This window comes from Lepisma saccharinum, chromosome 2 (assembly GCF_977018435.1).
Source record: "Lepisma saccharinum chromosome 2, izLepSacc3.1, whole genome shotgun sequence".
Classification (NCBI taxonomy): domain Eukaryota; kingdom Metazoa; phylum Arthropoda; class Insecta; order Zygentoma; family Lepismatidae; genus Lepisma; species Lepisma saccharinum.
This window is the reverse complement of record NC_139230.1, coordinates 133310346-133332853: the sequence shown is the minus strand read 5'-3', so window position 1 is coordinate 133332853 and position 22508 is coordinate 133310346. Positions and strand designations below refer to the sequence as shown.

General features: G+C 38.9%; 1 pseudogene; it reads right to left on the bottom strand.

Moving 5' to 3' along the window:
- Window positions 1-3447, bottom strand: part of LOC145983652 (b(0,+)-type amino acid transporter 1-like) — a 110205-nt pseudogene extending 106758 nt beyond the window's left edge.
- Between the last annotated feature and the right edge of the window lie 19061 nt (window positions 3448-22508).

Below are 22508 nucleotides of genomic sequence, written 5' to 3'. Positions count from 1 at the left end.
AATAAGATATAAAAGGAATTTACATATCAGGCTGTTTTATTTTTTCAGTGACAATAGTAACAGTTGACCTAAAATGTGAGAAAAAAATTATAGAGTACATTTGATATAAAGAGATTAAACTCTTATAAAGCATTAATTTTACTGTAAATGTCCCCTTTTCTTTCTTGAACAAGCAAAATCAATATTCTAAAATATCATTGGCAGACTTAATGCTTTAATGTTACTTTAACTTAACTACAATAATGCATATTATCTATCAAAAAGTGTGTGTTTATCTTGCTTGTAAAATGAGATCATCCAATGCTGTAACTTACCATCCATCGCAAGCCCAAAGTCCGCTGTAGAATGCAAGTGTCATATCTCTTACTTCAAAACTGGTTAAATCCAGTGGCAAGATTTGAAGTGTTTCCTGAAATGGAGAGAAAAGAATCCATGAAAAGGAAAAACACAGGGCAACAGTGTGGCCAGACTGCAAGTGTAGATTCAGTGTAGATTTATTATTTTTCTTTCCTGTTTTGATTTAGTTATCATGTGTAGTGCAGTAATGGAGTAGACAGCTATTATTACTTATGGTTAGCTCATCTGTTTATTAAGTTGTAGGGTGTTTGTCTGCAGTACATTATACCCATAGTATATTCCTGGGTGGGTGATTGCGAAGTGTAAATTTTTCCAAGGATGTCACTCCATAAACAGGCTCTATCAATGGATACATGGAGGCAACCACATGGAGGTGCATGGTGCTGACCACACCTCTTTTTTCTCTATTATGGCTGTAATTGAGAATAAGTGTGACGCTACCTTCACACACACATTGTGCCTTCATGACATGGTGCAATAAACAGGGTTGTGTCTGTAACCACGTAAGTTGAGTGCACAACTCACATTTTCACGTGATCATAATTTATTATTGTGTCACTATTAACTTATAGATGTAGAATATTGATCCTAATGTCAAATTACAATTAAAGTTACCCATTCTATCGCTCCTTTCTATTAATAAGATTAAAATGTCATGGATGAAACTGCTTGCCACCCTCGAATTCCAAATCTGGAGTAAAAAAAGAATCACGCATGATGAATATTTGCAAGAAATACTGGTTGACCTATATGCTAAAGTTGAACCATACTAACCAGAAGGTTGCACCTTCAAAAATATGTTCCAATTTAAGAACAAAGGAATATTTTAAATAAATTCAGATTGTTTGTTAATTTCATTCCATGTTGTATGGTCCTCAAAATTGCAGAAACAAAGTTTCCCCAATATACTACATTTTTGAGTCACCTTTTGGTGACTGATGCATTGTTTGGAAGTAACAAGTTACTTGCAATGCCAGTTATTTTTTTAAGATATCTGTAACTAAGTTACTTTTTCCAAATGAAACATTACTTTTACAGTTACTTTTCTTCATGCATTTGTGTGTAACAAATTTTCTTCACATTCTACATTAAGTATGCTTATTTTAAAACATTACTCCTCCAACAACCATCATATTTGCCATGCCACAACTCTGTGTTTAGTGACTTGGGAAAAAATGGTAATATGTAGTTTTCAGGCACATTAGGTTACCTTGAAATTTATTATATTGATATTTTTTTATATTCAAAAATTGAGAATAATTACAATTTAATGAAAATTATTGTACTTTTTTTGATGACACTGAAAAATAACAACGAATTGCAAATCATTCATGAAACATTATAAATAATTTGCTATTGAGAATTGAGTAACCATAAAGTCTTGTTAACTGCTACTAAGTTACTTTCTCAAATGTAACTTACCAAACACCAGCCAAGGTAAAAAAAAGGTAAAGTGCTCCCCTGTGCATAGCACCATGCCATGAAGGCGTATAGGGGCTGTGGGGGTAATGCCCCACACTTTCTTGATCCGGTCGTGAGTGGGGGTGATGTGATCAGCATCACGCCCCTGACCGCCTTTACCCCCCAGGGTTTCCCAAGTAGTGCTGAAATATGGGTCTAGGTTTGAACGCTGAAAAATCTTATCTCAAATGAATGGGAAAGTACTCTGAGTTAATATACTCATCACATTCCCCAGTAAATATGTAACAACATATTATATTAACAACTTTAATACTGAATAGTAGAAGCAATAGAAAAATATATTTTCATAAACACTTACCCCTACAAAGTTCAAATATCCCTTCAATTATGACAATAAAGCATACCAAAAGTTTGCAGACTGTAAAGGGAGACTGTACCTTTACATATAGTTTGACGCTCATGATGTTTATAGAAGTAATTAAACCTGAAAACAAAGAAAAAGAACGTGTAAACTGCTGCAATTGTACAGTACAATAATAAATTACTTTTATTCAGTAATTTCCACACTTTCATCTTCAGTAGTAAATATCTGATTATGATTAACACAGATAGAGGCTTTACCAAGGTTTTTTTCATGCGTTAGGGACAGTTGATTTATTATTATTATTATTATTATTATCATTATTTTGCCTGCTTCTTCAAGCCTATGTTTGAATCATGTGGCTGTATCACTGTGTCGATTCTCCATTCATCCTCATTGTTTTGATTTACTGTGAGAGGTAGAAAAGTGATGTATAGTAAATGAAATAGAAATAGGTAATATGTTATGAGCTGTTTTTCTATCACTTAGTTTACAGTGATTATGACAATGAGTAAATAATTGCAGTAAACTGAATATAGACACACTATATATTCAGTCCTTTCGGAATTCAAATACAGAAAAAAATACTGCGAAGAAATGAGAATAAATTTGTGCAGGTGAGGCAAGTCACGTTAACTCATTTGTTGACTAACCCCCTGATTTTATTTGCATCTCCTCTGTCCAGAAATCTTTGTACTCAGCATCACTGATGCTAGTCATCCTGTTGATTAATATGGAACTTGGTAAGAGTATTGATGTCCATTCAATCAAAGATGTAACCAATGCTCTAAGTGGCACGAGGGTGGAAGGGGGAATTTTATCCTCCCAGATAAAGATGAAATCATAAAGCATTTTCCACCTATCCCAAAACTAGAACAAGTATCCTCCCAGCTATACATTTTAACTTTTGACTCTGGTAGTAACCAGTCTTAATTTAAACACAAGTTTATCTTATGAGTATGGAATCACTTACCCAAGACTAATATGGCGATCATTCATTTCAGCAAAACTTCCATGGTAGGATCTAAAGATTGAAGGAAATAAGAAAATGGTTGGCAGATATATTCTGCAAATGTAAGGGTGATGACTGCTACTTCTGGTGGTCTCAGCAGAACGACATATATCCATGAACAGATGAAACTAGGAAGCAGCCCTCAGAATCTGTGCAGAGACCCAAATGATTCTTGGAAATAAGCGTTTTCTGCTCCCGACTTTGGCACAATTGTTCCTAGCTCAGCAAATGCTAAGGCACCTAAGAACACAAACCTGTGATGTTTACATTGTTGAAAGTGCAGTTTCACTTTCATTCATGTCTACTGTAAAACAGAGTTAGCAAATCATTGGATACCTTCAGGATCACTCAAGTTAGGAGTAGTGGATGGGTAGCAAGACCAAAAACGTTTCTCACAACTTTCTGCCTGGGGTCAACAACTTATTTTATGTTGGGATATGCCCATTGAAGGGTTTTCTTCAGCTGCAAATGGCACACACAAATCATTTCTTGAATGCATGTTCACACAATCCCTTCTCTCACAATGAAGGATAATTTTGTAACGTTTTAAATTATTAGAACGTTTGAGGCAAAGAGTGACAGTTTCGCACCAGGTATGCATTTATTTCAATATCATTGGAATGAAAACTGCTACTGAGAAAAAAATAGCACAAGAGAGAATTAATTTCTCCTCATGTTGCAAGTGGAAGCAGTTTCTAAAATTTATTATTAAGCTAGAACCCAAATAACCACAACCGATGGGTCAACTGCAGTTTTTACGTGGGAAATGTTCAAATTTAAATACAAATTCTTGCCAGCATTTGCCCAACCATGGAAAAGTGAGTCAAAATGAGTTTTAAAAATTATTTCTCTTGTTATGACAACCTTTAAGATTATGCTGTAAATTCTGGAGTGCAAAATAAGTTATGTGTAACATTGTTTCTTTTAGAATATTTCAGTCACAGCACATACTGGAAATACAATATATTTTTATTGAAAGTAGAAGCTATTTTTTACTTGCAGTCACTCACCAGTCCTTTGTCAGCCACCATGGATGAAAGATGTGATGGGAATTTCTTATTGTTTGTCTGTTTAGCTGTAGCAGAACAAGAACATTGTTACAGTTATTATTGTGAAGGTGGTTACACAATGTCATGTGCAGACTACGTATCATGGAAGGTAAGTAAACTCTAGAACGTTTTTTGTGCTGTCACTTGAAGGTACCTTGAAAACAATAATACCATATGAATGAGAAAGTGCTGTGTACATTTTTTTTTATTTTACGCATATAATTTGTGTTAGAGTATATATTTGGCCTTACAATAAATTATACTATGTATATATCAAAACACAAACCTATCTATAATTTTGTTATCAGTGCATTGGCCCTACAGAAAACTACATGTTGGCCCAACATAAAAAACATACTCTGGCACAACGTAAAAACCACAGTTTGAACCAATGTTAGAACAAAAGCCAAAATTAATGTTGCCCAACTGTAAGTTCTTTCGTTTGGCCAACCATTTTCAGTACAGTTGACCCAAAGTTGGGTCAACCACTTTTGGTTACTTGGGATAAGATCTGTGAAACATATGACGAATACTTATTTATAGAGTCCCATGTATTCCCTGTGGACAAACAATTTCAACTTCAAACTGAAGCTAAGCAAATGGAAATTTCGACTTCCCTAACACAAACACAATCTTCAACCTGTCCTGTTCCCATTCATGTGTTTTTTTTTCAAAACCACCGTAAGTTTGATATTCCTAAGAGCAGAAGTAAAATTATAATCCCATAAGCAAAATGCTAAGTTTTCTCCCCCTCCTTCAACCATCCAGAACAGAGATCTCTCGTGGATTTTCTTGGGTGTAGGAAGTTGGTAAACAGATCGAGGGAAGTTTTCGAAAATGCATTCAATTAGACAATTACACAGTCACACGCATCGTTTGTACCTTGTACTAGCCATTGCATATCCAGACTCTGCTAATACAGTCATCGAAATGGCTGCGGTCATGGGTCAGAGGGTCAAGTGTACTCACTAGACTTTCCCTCTTGGAATAAATAAAAATTGCCAACTACTTTCCCCTTTTCCCTTTTGTGTGTATTGATATTTCTTATGGATGACAAAGAGGCGAAACTTGGCAGCGTCATAGTCTTGTCAATAGTTGTAAATCCTGTCTTGTTTTCGTCTCGACTCTTTAAGAGATAAACAATACATACACGTAGAATCACGGACACTTCTGAGTTCTACAAATCCCATTGAAAGTCAACGAGATGGTTACAACCCATAACTGTCAGTTACTGTACAACGTGTACAGTAACGGGCACTGCTGGGTTGTAACGACCCTATTGAAAAAGCACTGAAACAAGCCCTCGATGTCGGACCACCAAGCACCTTGTGAGTAGACAACCCAACCAGCATTGCACTTCTGCGGCTTGTATACCAGTCACGGGTATAAATCTCTGTAAATTGAGCAGTGATGCCAAAGAGAAATACGTAATGTCTCGTGTTCTCGACATGGAATAATACTCGGTCCACGTTATGTTCCTTTATTTAATGTTGTTTGGGAACGAACCTGACGAACTGGGTTTATATTTTCACTCCTTGCATTACAATAAGTTCTATATTTTACAATTATATTAATGCTTTGAACGAGAATAATACCTAGAATCATATCCAACACACGTTCACACCACTCTTGTCACATTCATCCACTTGAAAACTCACACACAAAGCTAAGTTTAAGGGCCTCCCCGCTGGCGCAGTGGTAGCGTCGCCGCCTTGTAATCAAGGTGTCCCGGGTTCGATACCCGGTGGAGGCACAAGTGGTTCGGATCCCACTTTAATCTGAAGGTCCAGTCCCGATTAGCCTTACTGTGCATAAAGTGGACTTAAAACACCTATTCAACAACAAAGCTAAATTTTGACTTCCAAGTGAATATCCAAATAACAGTAAACGGAGGAGCATGATGTGCGAAACATGCGATGTTTCACAGAAAAATGCGTCTATTTTTTAAATATTTGGTTTCTATTAATATAGAATGAAACAATTATTAGAGAAATTAACATGTATTTGCTCTTGCAGGTGTTCAGGAAGGAAACAGACTGGCTGGGAAAAAGAAAATATGGTCTTATTGATAGACTGTTGGTTAGGGTGCAGAGCTTTCATCAGCGAGGCCTGAGTTCGATCTCCACCATGGGCAAATTTATTTATTATTTTGTAGCAGTAAAGAAGTATGTTATATTGTTTTCTAGACATTTTGACGCTAGGATACACATCAAATTTAATATTTTAATCTGTCCTTTCATTCTTCTAATAGGTTCTCTGTCACAAGAGGACATGGCCGTAGCCAGAAATTAGAATAATATAAATAATAACAATAATTATTATTATGTAATAATAATTCAAATTATTATTATTATTACTGAGTTGGTGTTTTAAGTCCATTTTATGCACAGTAATTCTAATCAGGACTGGACCTACTGTTTAAAGTGGGATCCGAACCACTGTGCCATGTGCCTCCAACGGGTATCGAACCCGGGACCCCTTGATTACAAGGCAACGACGCTACAACTACGCTATCGGGGAGGCCCACTAATTATTATTATTATTATTGATGTTATTATATCGTTGAGAAGACTTTTCTACTCAATCCATCAGATGAGTGTATGTATTAGGGGTGCGCGGGACAATTTTTTTGGTCGGGACGGGAGAAATTTGCCATTTCCGGGCTAAGTCGGGAAATTTTCGGGACGGAAAATGTTCGAAATATCCTGAAGGACTGAAAATCTCGAATTCTACAAGTCATTTTCAACTTAAGTGATAGTTTTTGCATTTCTGGAATAGAAACAAACAATTTCCGAAAAGTTCCACACAGTTGCAAAGAAGAAAACGTCGTGAATTAACAACTTTTTAAAATGACCATTCGGTCATTCCCGAATGCTCGGGATCCCGAAAAGTCGGGAATCCATTTCCCGAAGTCGGGATGGGGACGAGAATTTTTTTTCCAATCCCAGTTCTGACTTTTCTCTATCCCGCACACCCCTATTATGTATACAACGGGTTTTCTTTATTTATCATTTTTTTACGTTTCACAGAGTGTGTACTGAAATGAATTTAATATATTTTATTAAATGTTAGATACCTTCAAGAAAAAGCTTTACAGAGTTAGAGGAAAATTTTAGTCATAAAGTTAATGTTGATTGACCTGTAACACACAACTTAATTTTTGGAATTTTGAAAACTGTGGAATCAGTTGTTCTTTGAATTAAATAGCAGAATATTAAAAAGAAAAAAAAACATAACCTGGTGTCTGTACTGTGGCCTCAATTTTTCGAACTAACGCAGTTTTTCTTTGATTATTCTGTTCGAATACTAACTAGGTGAACTTTAGTTCTGTAATTAACAATAAAAATAACAAACGTTCCGCTATATTGCAACTTGCAATAAACGATGCCAATTCTAAAAAGAAGGGGGTCCTATGGGCTGATTCAGTCCCACTTCTCGACACTCATAATTGTTCCTATACTTACCAAACAGCATTATATGCAACCACCATGCACTGCGGATGTATGCGTTTTTGAGGACCGCATATAGGTTACGTATATGTCCTAGATCGACCGCATAGTGAACGTAACGCGCTACGAAACTGGAGAACCTAGGGTCGAACTCCTATCAAGAGGGACTTAAAACGTTACCGAATAGAGAATTTAAAGATTCAGTCTGACTCAGGAACAACACTGGAAAGAGGACAGGAGAAGTGAAAATGGAGGGTTCGAGGGGTGGGATTCCCAGAGATAAACCTCTTTTGCTCGAATTTCAGGAATTCCAAATGTTTGAAAATTCTTGCTCAATCGTCCAAGCATTGTCTCCCTGTTGTATTTTTGTAAAGCTTCGAATAAAATTTTGAAAATGAATTACAAATTTTGGTTCCTGAACTTTACTAATCCAATATGCCAGAAGTTTCGGGGGGAGTTCAACCCTAAACCCCCCTCTAAGTACGGCCATGCAAGAGGATATAGAGAGAAAATGCAAGACACACCTGCCTAGGCATGTTATACCTTGGGAATTGGCAATCTGAAAATAAACTTTCTTTTCAGTCGACTACTTGCAAAAACTTTTTGTGTTTTCTCGTTTTCTCGTGTTTCTCTAGTCGTGCCGGACTAGCATGCGGGCAACCTGAGTTCGAGCTCAGCGGAAGGCAAACTTTCTTCTTATCTAATTTCATCCAACCTTATTTATAAAACTGAGCTTTCTTCAAAACCTTTTGAATTACATTCCACTTCGTATGTTGGTAATCTGAAAGCAGCAAAGATGAAAATTTGTTGTTCCGATGTATTTGTGTATGTGTTGAAAAACACAGTTATTTATTAGCGAAAAGCATGCAGCTGCAGCCACTTGATCATTGAGATCGCTTCCTAGTTGTCAGTGCTCATATGGAAGTAGCTACATTCTGTCAACACACAACAACTTTCACATTCCCCTTAAAAAGATTACCTCTCCACGTTTCAAAATCGTGAATGCTGTCTAAAGCAATACTTTGATACTTGCGTTTGCATGTTCAAATCCAAAGAAATACAATTTATTTTCCAGCAAATGACATTGAAACCATTAATAACTGTTTTTGCAATGTGATATTGATATCATATATTGAAACAATAAAAATGGAAAATTTTGCTTAAATCAACTTATAAATGATCATACCCTGATGTGAAGTGTAGATGCACGATCAGAAAGTCTGAATGTCGCATTGAAAACTGCAGAGAACAATGCATTATTTTTTAACAGTTTACAATGCATGACTTATGAACAGTGAAATGTATTTTCATACTATAATAGGAATTTAGTTATTAATATAGCTAAATAAACAAGAGAGAAGAACACATGTTAGTCTGATGAACTAATATTGTAAACTAAAATAAAATATCTATATTTTTTTTCCGGAGAAAGCACACAACTCACAAACTGCGAATATTTGTTGATTTCTTCTACGAAGGAGAGGCTACTTGTCAGTATCGACCATTGTTCACATTTTCCTCAGTTGTCACACATGTCAATTTTCTCTATATTCTCTTTATCCTCAATGGACAAACAAACATCCATGCCCGAACCGAGTATTGATAATATCGCACGCTAGCTAACAATTTCCGAGAAAAAGTTTGATCCCCGGTTTAGGCACAAGTAGTTCGGGTCCCACTTTAAACTGTAGGTCCAGTCCGGTATTAGCTTTCTTAATGTATAGAGTATATGGAAGGGGGTCTACCATATACTCTATTGAAAGGTCTTGACGTGCAGATTCCGAATCTGCAATCGCTTTCACTCTAGCTCAATTAGGGGCAGAGCGTCCCTTTGAAATTTTTTGGGGTTTTATGAAATTTTCACTTTTTTTCTGGTGTGTGTGTGTGTGTGTGTGTGTGTGTGTGTGTGTGTGCGAAAATTTAAAATCGCCATATCTCCGTTTCTAATTGAGCTAGAAGAATGGTTGATAGCTCGTTCGACTCGGAATGAAGTCCTCTTTTCGATTTTACAATACAAAATGGGGTTTCCATTTAAAATTTCACAGTTGCCCCCGCCCCACCCTTAGGGGGTGGGGGTGGCGAATCAAGTGTGATATCATTGAATAGCTTTCTTTCACTTATTAAACACGTATTTTTTCGTTTTCCGGTTCGATGTGCATTTCTCACGATATGTGATATGTGACGGGACTTTTGGACCACCCGGTATGTATTTAACATCAGTGGATAGCGACATTGAGTAACTCCCGATTCACCGCCCGAACACGCGTGCTCACGCTTGATACAGGGTTGCCAGATGACCCATTAACGGCGGAGCACGCTTTCACAAAGAAGCTAAATTTGCCAAAAGTAATAAAAAGTAGCAAAACTTTTCTCCCGTGCAGGTTTCACAATACAGGGTGGGCCAAAAGTCAGGTGACAGCATTGTCATAGGAAAGGCTGGTGTGTTGGAGGTCAACTGTGGCCACATATGATGTTTGGGGGGAGGGGCAAACCCAAGGACACATGTGACAACCCTGGCCGCCATCTTGGAATCTTGAACGCAACTTAGGTTTCTTAAATGGAACCATAGGCATGTGACATATGATTTCCAATTGTTTTTTCGTCAGAAGTTCAATTCCGCAAACAGTTTTGTCCTATCGTGAACCTTTTCCTAATTATGGCCTGTTTTATCTTTGCAGGTATCATCGACTGAATAATGGTGCTGACGACCGAAGAACGTGTGGAGATCATCCTCATGTGTGGATATCGGAGCACGCGTGTGGTGGCTGCAGAGTTTAATGCATTACACCCCGATAGGGGGCCCATTTCCCACAATGGTGTGGCCAAACTCATCAGCAGATTCTGAAATACGGGATCTGTGGCCCATAAAGCACGCAGTGGTCGCCCGAAAACATCAACAGATGAGGCAACCACTGTCTCTGTCGTCGTATCCTTCTCCAAAAGCCCCCAACGTAGCACCAGACGTATCGTCCTTGAATCTGGAGTTAGCCGAACGTCCATACGGAGGATATTTGCCGTTAACAAGTGGCACCCATACAAAATGCAGATGCATCAGCATCTGACAGAGGACGATCCTGACCGTCGGGTACAGTTTGCCAAATAGGCGACGGAGGAACTGGAGATCAACCCGGATCTCCCCTTGCAGGTGTTGCTCTCAGATGAGGCACTTTGCTTATGTAAACGGAGAAGTGAACAAACAAAATCACCGTTACTGGAGTGACAACAACCCACACTGGATTGATGCATCGCGGATCGTTGGTTCCGAGAAGGTTATGGTATGATGTGGTATTTTTGGAACGAGGATCATTGGCCCATTTTTCATCTTCGGCACGCTGAATGCCGACCACTACCAACGACTGCTGGATGAAGAGATTTTTCCGTCGGTTTCATACCCAACGTTCTTCCAACAGGATTTAGAGAGAAATTACTCTTGCACTTCTATGTCGCATTTAGTTGTTTACAGAACTGATTATGTTTCATTGCCTTACCGAGAAGTAAAATTTTATATTTTTGCCGGCTTTTATGGCACTCTGGATCACTGTCACTGGCGAGAAAGGATTTTCACTTATCGCTTGCGAACCTCGAGAGTCCATCTTTCCCGTTGGTTTACAGCTTAGACTGCAAGTCGCCAACTTTAGAAAACCACTCTCGGCCCGGTATAATTAACGCCAGGGCCCGGTGGTTGAGTAACACTGTTTTACATATATCACGAGAAAAAAATGTTACATTGTATTACAAATAAAATAGAGACAATTATGTTCTGAAGAGCCTTCCTGGCGTAGTGGAATAAAGGGTTACCCACTACAAACTACAGGTCCAGTCCCTATTAGCCTTACTGTGCATAAAGTGAATTTAAACAAAAACTGAAAGCTGGAAAACTATAATGAAATATCAGAAAACGAAACATACAAATATGTAGTGTTAGTATAAAACGCATCATGTACAGCACAAAAGAACGATCTTACGTATGAAATATGAACTATTTGGTATCAGTGGCGTTGATTGGGGGAGCAGTTCCTTCCCCCCCCCAAAAAAAATTGCCCTCGCACTATACCATCTTAATGCTAAGCCTTGTCAAGAAAGAAAGAGTAAACTACCCTTCCCAGGTTTGGTACCAAATCGCTGCTACCGGTAGGTAACATAACGAATCAGAAACGATGAAAAGAAATATATACTGCAATCTCCAATATTTTATGCGGAATTATACATGTATGTGGGTGTGTGTATGAGATGGTGTGTGTATGTGTGTGTGTTTGTGTGCCGGCCGCCATGGCGGAGTGGTTAGCACATCGTGCTACGACGCTAGGGGTCCCGGGTTCGAATACCTGCCAGGGCATCGATTTTTGTGAGTGTCAATTCATCAATTTCATCATATCATCACTCATCCCCATCTTCGCAAATTAGCCAAAGTGGCACAAAAGGCGAAATAAAGTAAAACAAATCAATATGTGTGGGGAGAATGAATAATTCAATTTTAGAACAGCACACATGAATTTCTGTTTTTGAAAGTTGTGATAAATATTTTATTTCTTTGTTTTTTTAGAATCTGTGGTTATTTTAAAAAAAGAAACAGGTTTGAAAAACGTATAAGAATTCCGAAACATACCAAGCTCTAGACCTCGTTCTTGTTTTATTTTAAATTTTCTGGAACGGAGAATCAGAAGTTTGTAATATGAAAATCGCAAACAATCACATCTATTCATTTTAACGCAGAGTGCGATTTAAAGGGATATGGAGAAATTTCCCCACCCTCTGTGATGATATATTAATATTGTCCAGAATGATGGAAGATACCTTCAAAAAATTAGCAAAAGACTCAAGGAAATCTGGCCTAATAATAAATAAAGATAAAACAAAATACATTAAATGCTCAAGATATCCTGCCGTCGAAAGATTAGTTACAATCGCAGAAAATAAATTAGAAAATGTCCATGGTTTTAAATATCTAAGTTCCGTAGTACACATGAACAATACTATGGAAGAGGAGATTAATGAAAGGATAGCGGGAGACAATCGAGCTTTTCATGCACCACCAAGCAGTTACGTAGCTAGGTTGATCAGTTTGGGGGTGGGGGCAAATGTCAGAAATTTCTTTATCAAATTATTAAGAAATTTAACAACAACCAACATTATGTATGTATGTGCGTATATATGTAAGTATGTATGGATATATATACACTATGTGGAAGAAAGTCATTGGACACCACATGTCAGCGGATACCATCAGTTTTCTTGCAATCAGTAGGAGGTTGGCAGCGATAACAGCAGCCATTCGTCGTGGTAAACTGGCCACAAGGTCGTGTAGTACACAGAGTGCCATATTCCGCCATTCCTCCTGCAGTACAGTCACCAACCCTGGAAGTGTAGAAGAGCGAGGCGATCGCGACCTCAATCGACGCTTTAGTTCGTCCTATAGATGTTTGATAGGGTTGAGGTCAGGGTTCTGAGCAGGCCAATTCAGTCGGGTGACATTATTTTCTGCATACCATTCCATGGTAGCCCTGGAAATATGACAAGTCACATTATCGTCCTGGAACACACATTCTTCGTTTCCATAGAAACGCCACAACATGGGGAGCATGGAGTTGTCGAGAATATCTCGGTAGGACGCAGACGTCATGTGGCCATACACCGGTACCAGCAGAACCACGCCATGTCAGCTGAAACAACCCCAGAACATGATGCCGCCACCACCATATTTCACTGTGGGCACTACACACTCGGGTAACAGACGTTCTCCGGGTAATCGCCATACCCACACTCTCCCATCTGATCGAAACAGTGTGAAGCGTGATTCATCGCTCCAAAGGACCTTCCGCCATTGCTCCACCGTCCAGTTTCAACGCTCTTTACACCAGCGTAATCTCTGCCGTTTATTGTATTTTCTTATGAGGGGTTTGTGGGCAGCAGCTCGACCATGATAACCGAGCGCATGGGCCTCCTTGCGAAGTGTCTTGGTCGAAACAGTCAAATTTGTCGCACTTTGAAACTCTTCTGCAATCGAATGCATCGGACGGGTCCTGTTTTTCAGAATCTCCCTCTTCAGCACTCTTCTGTCCCAGTGTCCCTTTTCCTTCCACTTCTTGATGACAAAGGCTACAGTTGATTTAGGGACCTGTCGGGCATCAGCTATGCTATTACTCATGCATCCTATGGAGCAGACTACTATGATCCCTCTTTCAAACAGGCTGAGCTCCTTCCTGTCCGTCATTTTATTAGCGAATGATCTGAGAAGCCTCCTGCTGCCGTATATATACACCCGTCTGTACTCTCTTTTCCATGAGGAGTTCGTTTCAGAGTTCATTCAGGCGGCAAAACGGACTCTTTTGAACGACTGTAGCGCCGAAACGACTCACCAACGAGAAAAATGTTACAGAGAAATGTTGTTTGTTTTGATGTCCTCTATACATTTCTGTTGTCCGTGGGTGCCGTTAAAATGATACCCTGTATGTATATTATATATTGAAGGGCTCGGTGCAATAAGGAGCTAACCCTCACTTCTGTCAAAATTGAGATACACCGTGCAGTACGTGCGGCATAAACGTCTGCTGCATTCATCAAGAGGTGGTGATGGTGCTGCGTCACATTCGCGCGCAATCACATGGCACCCTTCTTCGAAGGTAACGTACGAACAGAAAGTTCTGTGCAACAAGGTGTCAAGCCACAGGAAAATGTCGGATAACGAGGAAGGTCTGGAGAGCACCTCCTCATATATTTGTGATTCTGATGAGGAAAATGGCCCTCTGTGCGGTGACAGACTATGACCCAGACTATGTGTGCGGAGTGTCGAGCAGCGAAAGCACCGACTCTGATGTAAGAAAGAAGTTTTTATTTTTGGTATTTTTTTGAAAATGTTGGTTAACACCTTATTGTCTCAGACTTGGGCACGGTGAAAACGGTTGGTAAGAGTCCGTCGTGATGTGCATGTTAATGCGCAAATCAGCTCACTCTGCATTCGTCAGGCCTCTTGCAAGTTGGTACAATAAAATAATGAACTTATTCTGATGACAACTGCTGCTAACATAATGAATGTAGGTTAGCACCATATTGCTAAAATGATTAATCACGAAGAAATCGACATGACACACGTACATGGTTCCCTAATAATGATAAATTCTGACAACGTACCATCAAGGACATTGCGATAAATCGTATAGTAGGAAAGGTGGCCTCCCGGATGGCGCAGTGGTAGCGTCGTCGCCTTGTAATCAAGGGGTCCTGGGTGCAATTCCCGGTGGAGGCACATAGTGGTTCGGATACCACTTTAAACTGTAGGTCCAGTCCCGATTCGCCTTACTGTGCATAAAGTAGACTTAAAACAACAAATCAATCAATCAACAGGAAAGGAATTGTAGAAATAATGTAAAGAAAAATAATCATAATTGTTTGGTCATTTGCAAAAATGATGTGTTTCGGAAATTTCTGTTTGTCGAGTGGATTGGACTGTTATTGCTTCGTGCTAGTTAAATTTGTTACTCGGATCCATTTCAGAATGACCTTCACATCACAAGGACAACAGAGCGATCTTCTGTGAAACATCCTCCAGCCAGAAAGAGACGATGCGACCAAGATAACTGGGAAAGAGTGAAACGTAAGAGAAGAAGAAATAAAAGGGAGCAGTACACATCAGGGCACACAATGGATGTTCTTCCAGCCAGGAAGATAGGTGAGCCATGTACTTGTCCAAAGAAATGCTGGAACAAAATTAAGGGGGATGCAGAGTTCATTTTTCACACATTCTAGGACTTGGCTGATTATGCAACACAGAACACATACCTCATGCAAAATATTAGAATTCAGAATACGAAACGTTCCTACACAAAGGGACAATCTTCCAGGAGATCATTCACGTTTTCCTATAATTTGAAAATTAATGGCGTAGATATTAGTATTTGCCAGAAGGCTTTTCTTGCAGTTCACGGCCTTCAACGTTCCAGGAAACCAATACATGTACTGCAGAAACAGATAAAGGATGGGAATCTCACAGTCAAAGTCGATGGAAGGGGTAAGCATCACAACCGTCCAAACACTTTTACACAAGCCAGTTTGAAATCTGCAAGGAAGTTCATAACATCTATATCGGAATATGTCAGTCACTATAGCCGGAGCCAAAATTCGAACAAACAGTACCTGGACTGCGATCTCACAATAAATTCACTGTACGAGACAAAGTATGTTCCGTGGTGCATCTTAGAAGGAAACGCCCATTAGTTCTGACAGATTCCGAAGCCTGTTTTGTGGGGAATTTAGTATAGGGTTTAAGACACCTCTTCTTTTTGCGACTCGAACAAGATAAAGTTGGATCATGCTAAATCTGTACATGACGAAAATGAAGTCAAACAGTTAGAAACCAGTTGAGCACTACACCTTGCTAGGGCAGAAGCCGCTAAGAAAAAACTCACTTATCTCTCACTGCTTGCTTCTTCAAATCCTACTAAAAATCATGTCATCTGTGTTGATTTACAAAAGACCCTCCCAACTCTAAAATTAACAGTTGGCCCTGCTTTCTACAAAAGAAAACCTTGGAGTTACAATTTCGCAGTTCATGATTGTGGCTCGGACATTGGCTTCATGTTTCTGTGGAGTGAAATTACAGCGAAGCGCGGTTCCTCAGAGATTTCCAGTTGCCTATTGAACTACATAATGGGAAATCATGTGCACAGTGAAGAACTTCATATTATTAGTGACAATTTGCAAAGGGCAATTTAAAAATTGGACCTAGATTGCCTTATACGATGCCCTGGTTAGCTGTGGACGATTTAAGAAAGTTTTTCATCATTTCCCAGTCGTGGGACACACACAACTGCCCTGTGATCGTGATTTAGGCCGCATAGAGCTGTACGCAAGGAGGCATCATCCCATCGTGTATACAACAGATGAATGGGCAGATGTGATCAGCAGTGCAAACAGAAAGAAGAAATTTCATGTAACACGCATGCATCATACCGACTTCAAGGATCTCACACCACCTGTGGCATCAATTTCCAAGAAAACCACCACAGTTGGTAAGGAGCCCCTCAAGTTTAAAGAGGCTGTTCATGATGGAATCCGCTACTCCCCATATTTTGCATGTGAGTTATTCATACCAGAAAGAAGCGCCAGTATGGGCTAGGTGCACACTAAAGAAAAGAGACCGTCCACTGCCAGAGGTACCCGTAAATTGATTTGCCATGCAAGTACAAGGAACAGATTCCCATAGATGTCTGGAAATATTCAGACATAATGTTCCTGTTGGAATGGATCCCTCCAATATACCATAATTTTTATCTCAGCCTTGGTAAGAACGGAAGTAGCTGGCGAGGAGTGATCAGAAATTCTGGATGGACTTGATGACTGATACATTAGGAGAGCCTGGATCAGTTGAATTCAGAATAATTTGTGCGACCTGCATTCATATGCCACTATTTGGTGTTAGTGCTGAGAATATTTCGGCTGACACTGCATATGAATTAAACTTGTATGTCATTTTTTTCTCCCTATAAAATTAACTTCGATTTTTCATTCTTATGTATATTTTTTTGTTCACAATATAATGGTCATGCAATCCTGCTTGTTGTTATTCCACAGAACTGACACCGAAGATTGTGATGCAATAAGCATCTAACCAACAATGGCAAATAATGAACTGAAAAAAAAAATAATCATCTTTGCAATAATTGTACCACATTTGAATGTGTCCATGTAAACTAAAAACTTCAGACATGCTTTTGAAATCAACTATACGACAATACAAACAATATTCAGATTTATGGATTTTTTCAAACTTTCAAATGCTAATATCTCGAAAACAACTTTTTGAGGGTTAGCTCCTTCTTGCACCGAGCCCTTCATATATGAGATGAAAGTGAGATAGAGAGAATGAGAGACAGACAGACGGTGTTAAATTAAAATCAACTCTCATATACACACGCACGGCACTCACCATCGTACGCAGGGTGTTTTTTCAGGCCGGGAAGGGGGGTGGTAAAATTGTAAAATTGTAATACACTCTAGGGGGTTAAAATTGTACTAAGAAAAAATAATAATCATGGCTAATTTTAATGGGGGTTTGCTTGATTGAGCTTGCGTTTTAAACCCACTTTATGCACAGGAAGGTTAATCGAGACTGGATTAAAGTTTACTACAGTTTAAAGTGGGATCCGAACCACTGTGTGCCTCCGCTGGGATCTTAAACCGGGAACCCTTGATTACAAGCGGCAACGTTACCACTGCACCATCGGCGAGGCCAGTAATGGGGGTTTGCTTGATTGATTTATTTGATTGATTTTACTTCGCTTTTCTGCCACTTTTGGCTAATTGCGAAGATCAGAATGAGTAATGATATGATGAAATTTATGAATGGACATTCATCAAACACCCATGCTCAGACCAGAATTCGAACCCGGGACCCCTGCCGTCGTAGCTCGATGTGCTAACCACTCCGTCACGGGGGCGGAAAATGGGACTTTGCATTTGCCACTTTTTTTTTCTTTCTTAGGTTACCAGTCCAAATTCTTTGACAGATAAACACCGAACAGCGGCGTATTTATTTTATTTGCGAAACAAAGTTTCTACAGATTTCCCGTCATAAACTATTTCTGGAAAGAGTACATAAGTAATTATAATGTGTTCAAGCTGACAGAGCCAAATTTGAGGGTATATTGCGCCGCACACTTGCATTTAGAGTGTGACCAAATTGCGGAAGGATGAAAGGAAAAGGACAGACCGTCGGCCAAACAGAATGGGATACATCCCATTCTCTCTACCGTCGGCATTTAGGGCCAGAAGGTCCACTGGGCTCTTTTCCGCCGTCTTGTGTTTACAACCGCATGAGGGTTTCTCTGATGTCAAGATGGAACGGCCTTCCGAGTATCTCATACTTCAGTACAAAGCAAATGGTGCTGTTGTTTCGTAGAGTAATGAGCAGGGGTGTAGATTTATAGACGCTAAAATCTTTTAAAACGACAGGCAAATAGGCACCCAACATGATGAAACTAGACGTAGCCACTTGATGACACAAGTATTGACTTGATTGTTTTGGTATTTTATTGATTTTTCATATTTTTGCTTCACTTCAGTTAATCGCAACGAATATGATGAATAGTAGCTAGATGAAATTGATGATATGGAAAATGCTTTATTCAAAGAAAAGAAGAAGAAGATGAAATGTGAATTTGAGCATATTGTAGGGAAGAACTTGGAAATTGTGGATACATTTACTGCTTTTGCTTCATTGTTATCCTCCCCTTTTATTCCTACGATAATATCTAGTTCTCAAAACTAGCTTTAATCACGGCGTTGAGGATGAATGATGATAAGATGAAAGGACAATCATGAAGGAACATTGACAAGAAAGACAGAACCCATCGTAGGATTGCACTGGCTGTGGGTCCACATACGGACCCTAATTAATATGCAGCAATGTAGTCCACGGTATACTACGTGGAAGAAAGGTTGATATTTGAGCGCCTTCCGTAAACACCACGAGTGTGTGTGTGCGTGTAACCAAAAATGATCATTACGAAATATTAATAACGATGTTGGTTTTGAGAGTAGTTTACTAGAAATGGATGTTGCCTTGTCTGTTATATCAGTTTTCATAATGCAACATAGACGCCGACATAAACCTTGAGCGGTGTGTACTTGCGCCAAAATAACTGAAACATGGGAACTAAAGACTTCCCTCTTTCTTTCACCCTGGCACTTCCATTCTAGGGTTTCAAATGAGGTGATGGATCTTTAATATGAGAATATAACTCCAATAAATCCTCTGCTGGGCATCTCATGTATATTGTTCATACCGGAATCGAACCTAGCACCTTTTATTTCGAGGCGATCGTGTCACCCACTACCCTTCGGGGAGGACCCAGTCTGTTTTCCAGCTGGTTGTGAACTTCAAGAATGATGACGCTGGATAACAAATTTTACATACGTTTATGGTAGTATGGTAGTATAGTAAGCGTAATTAATACGCTATGAAACCAGATGCCCAAGGCTCTAACTCGGTCAGGCATGGGTACTATGCTTGTCCCATCACCATTTCTTCAGTTCATCCTCACCGCCGCGATTAACGAAAAGCAACAAAACTAGAAATGGAATTAGAAAACGTTCTCTCAAAATTGCACAAGTTGAGTACACTACCCCATGGCAAGAAGATTTCCGCTCCTATGAGTAATTATTGATTGACTTGTTTTATTTTACTTCGCTTTTTATGCCACTTTTGGCTTATTTGCGAAGATGAGTGATGAGTGATAATATGATGAAATTGATGAATGGACACTCAGAAACATCCATGCTCAGGCCAGGATTTGAACGCAGGACCCCTGGCGTCGTAGCACGATGTGCTAACTACTCCGCCATCTTCTTTGAGTTTGGTTTGAGTTGGTGTTTTAAGTCCACTTTATGCACAGTAAGGCTAATCGGGACTGGACCTACAGTTTAAAGTGGGATCCGAACCACTTGTGCCTCCACCGGGTATCGAACCCGGGACCCCTTGATTACAAGGCAATGACGCTACCACTGCGCCATGGGGGAGGCCCATCTTCTTTGAGTAATTATACAAATGATAACAGAAAGCGCTTTAGAATTTCAAGAGCTAATGTTTCTAAAGCGTGTAGAACATTGTTAATAATTTAGTACATACCTCGTTATCTTCCATAAATGAAGGGTGACGTATTCTTCATTATGACCATGTGATAGCGGCAATCCCCCTCAAGTTTTGTCTTGCAACTTCTATCACACGCACCACACTATGAGTCTCCGTAATCTGAGACAAGAATGAAAATTGTTTCCAAAGATCTCCGGAAAGAGTTATTTCTATCCCGAGGGACATCTGTTACCGCTTACCAGTCAATCAGCCAGAATTTTGACCTGGCATGGAGGAAAAGTACATTTTCAAAAGACCTCCGAATTCCCTTAACGGGACGGGCTATAAAATCATTAGTGGCAGCTCCTGCGTTGCATCTGTTTTCGACAGGCAAGCAGTAGAAAAATGAGTACAACTCTTGTCTTGGCGTTCATGGAGCGGAAAATTTGGGAGCAGTATTTCAAACTGTAAGCAAAATTTACTGAAGAACAATTTTTCAATATTTGACATAAAATTGAAACTTCCATTAAAATACAGTAAAATATGATGATATTAATAGCGTGTCATTTTGGTTGAGAGGAAGAGGTATATTCAAGAGTAGGAATACTGTACTGACAAACAATGTGAATAATAATGCGCAATACTTGCTACAATATGTTATAAAATCTTTTATTGGCTCCAAGCATAGATAGTTTAATTCTAGACACCTAATCTTCAGTGATTAGAAGTGTTTAGGAAAAAACAGTACATGAATTTAGCTTCTGAATTCTAATGGATACCAATGAAGTCAAATATATCGTAATGAGTAAGTGAATATAACTCTTTCTTAAGGAATAACTCAACCTTAAAGCAGCTAGTAGCTTGAATACATGATCGTATCACTAGTTTTATTTTTTCCACATGGGATTTCCATCGTTATTCTTATGTCTGTGTAATGCAATTGCAGAAATGAGCACTCTTTTGATCAACGTGCTTGCTTGCTGGTTTTTCAAGCATTGAGGGCCAGGTCTGTGTTTAAACTGATGTTTTGCTGCTTCCATGTAAATATGGGAATAGCGATGTGCCAATTTATGACTAAAACAGCATGTTTTTCAATTTTATATAAGTGCGTTACTCACAATGAAGCTGTACAATTAAAAACGTGTTCACTATATTTGAATTTTTTGTTGTGTGAAACTCTGCCTGACTAGAAAATTCCACATGATTTACCTTGCATTAATTTTAGTCCTTTTACGCGATTTTCCATTGCATTTTCAGTTGTGTAGATACAATTTTGTCATTACTGATAATAATACTGATTTCTTGTAGAACTATACTGAAGGCAAAAAAAGACGTTAGTTGTACAATTATGTAAACATTGGCAGTACAGTTCAGCTACTGAAAAGAGTGAGCACATTTGGACTACCAAAGACAGACAATGTTGGCAATACAGTCCATCAAATGGAAACAACATTCGATTCAAAACACCTGTTGATCTACTGAAAGCAGTAGACTGTATTTTCAGTAGGCAACTTAAGTTACTTTTTAAAAATGAGTAGGTTAACTGTAACTGTAACTCAGTTACTTTTTGAATCAAGTAACTCTAACTGTAATTCAAGTACTTTTAAAATTTAAATTTCCGAACACAGATCTGAGCATGAAGTAAAATAAAAAAATCGAGTATAATTGATAACCATAATGCACCAAACTCAAAATAGTTGTTTATGCGCTTTACACTTGTGTGTTTGAGCGAAAGGTAAATTATCCATCACATATGTTCGAAATGGAAATTCGGAATATGTTATGGTTGAGACACGAAGAGTATTTTTCTTAATGTCATACTGGCCTTGCTTTCAGCGTAACTAGTTTGCTATTTTCCCGTCTGGCAGTAGCACTGTACACAAGGGAACGGGATGGCACTGGCATATTCTGCCACCTGTGCGAAGAATTTCAACTTTTTCACTTGCTATAATACTCACTGCGAACAAGAGGGATGGAACTGCAATTTATCACTCACCTTATTGCTACGGATTTGAGGTGGAAATATTTCAATTTGACTCCAAATAGAGGTCTTGAGACGAGTTTATTTAAACAAAACTGAAAACAGCATTTATGGAGTGAAGCTCCTCTGGTTCTCATGACTTGTAGTCTTGAATGTTGACCTTCCCCAGCTAGACATAATATTTGAATCAGCTCAAGATTTTCTCCTCGGCATTTTTACATGTGATAGGTACAGAAAATTGTCGCATGGAATTTGTTCAAGTCCAACGTCTATCCAAATTATGTTGGCAGCTCTGCAACAAGGAAGTGTTGT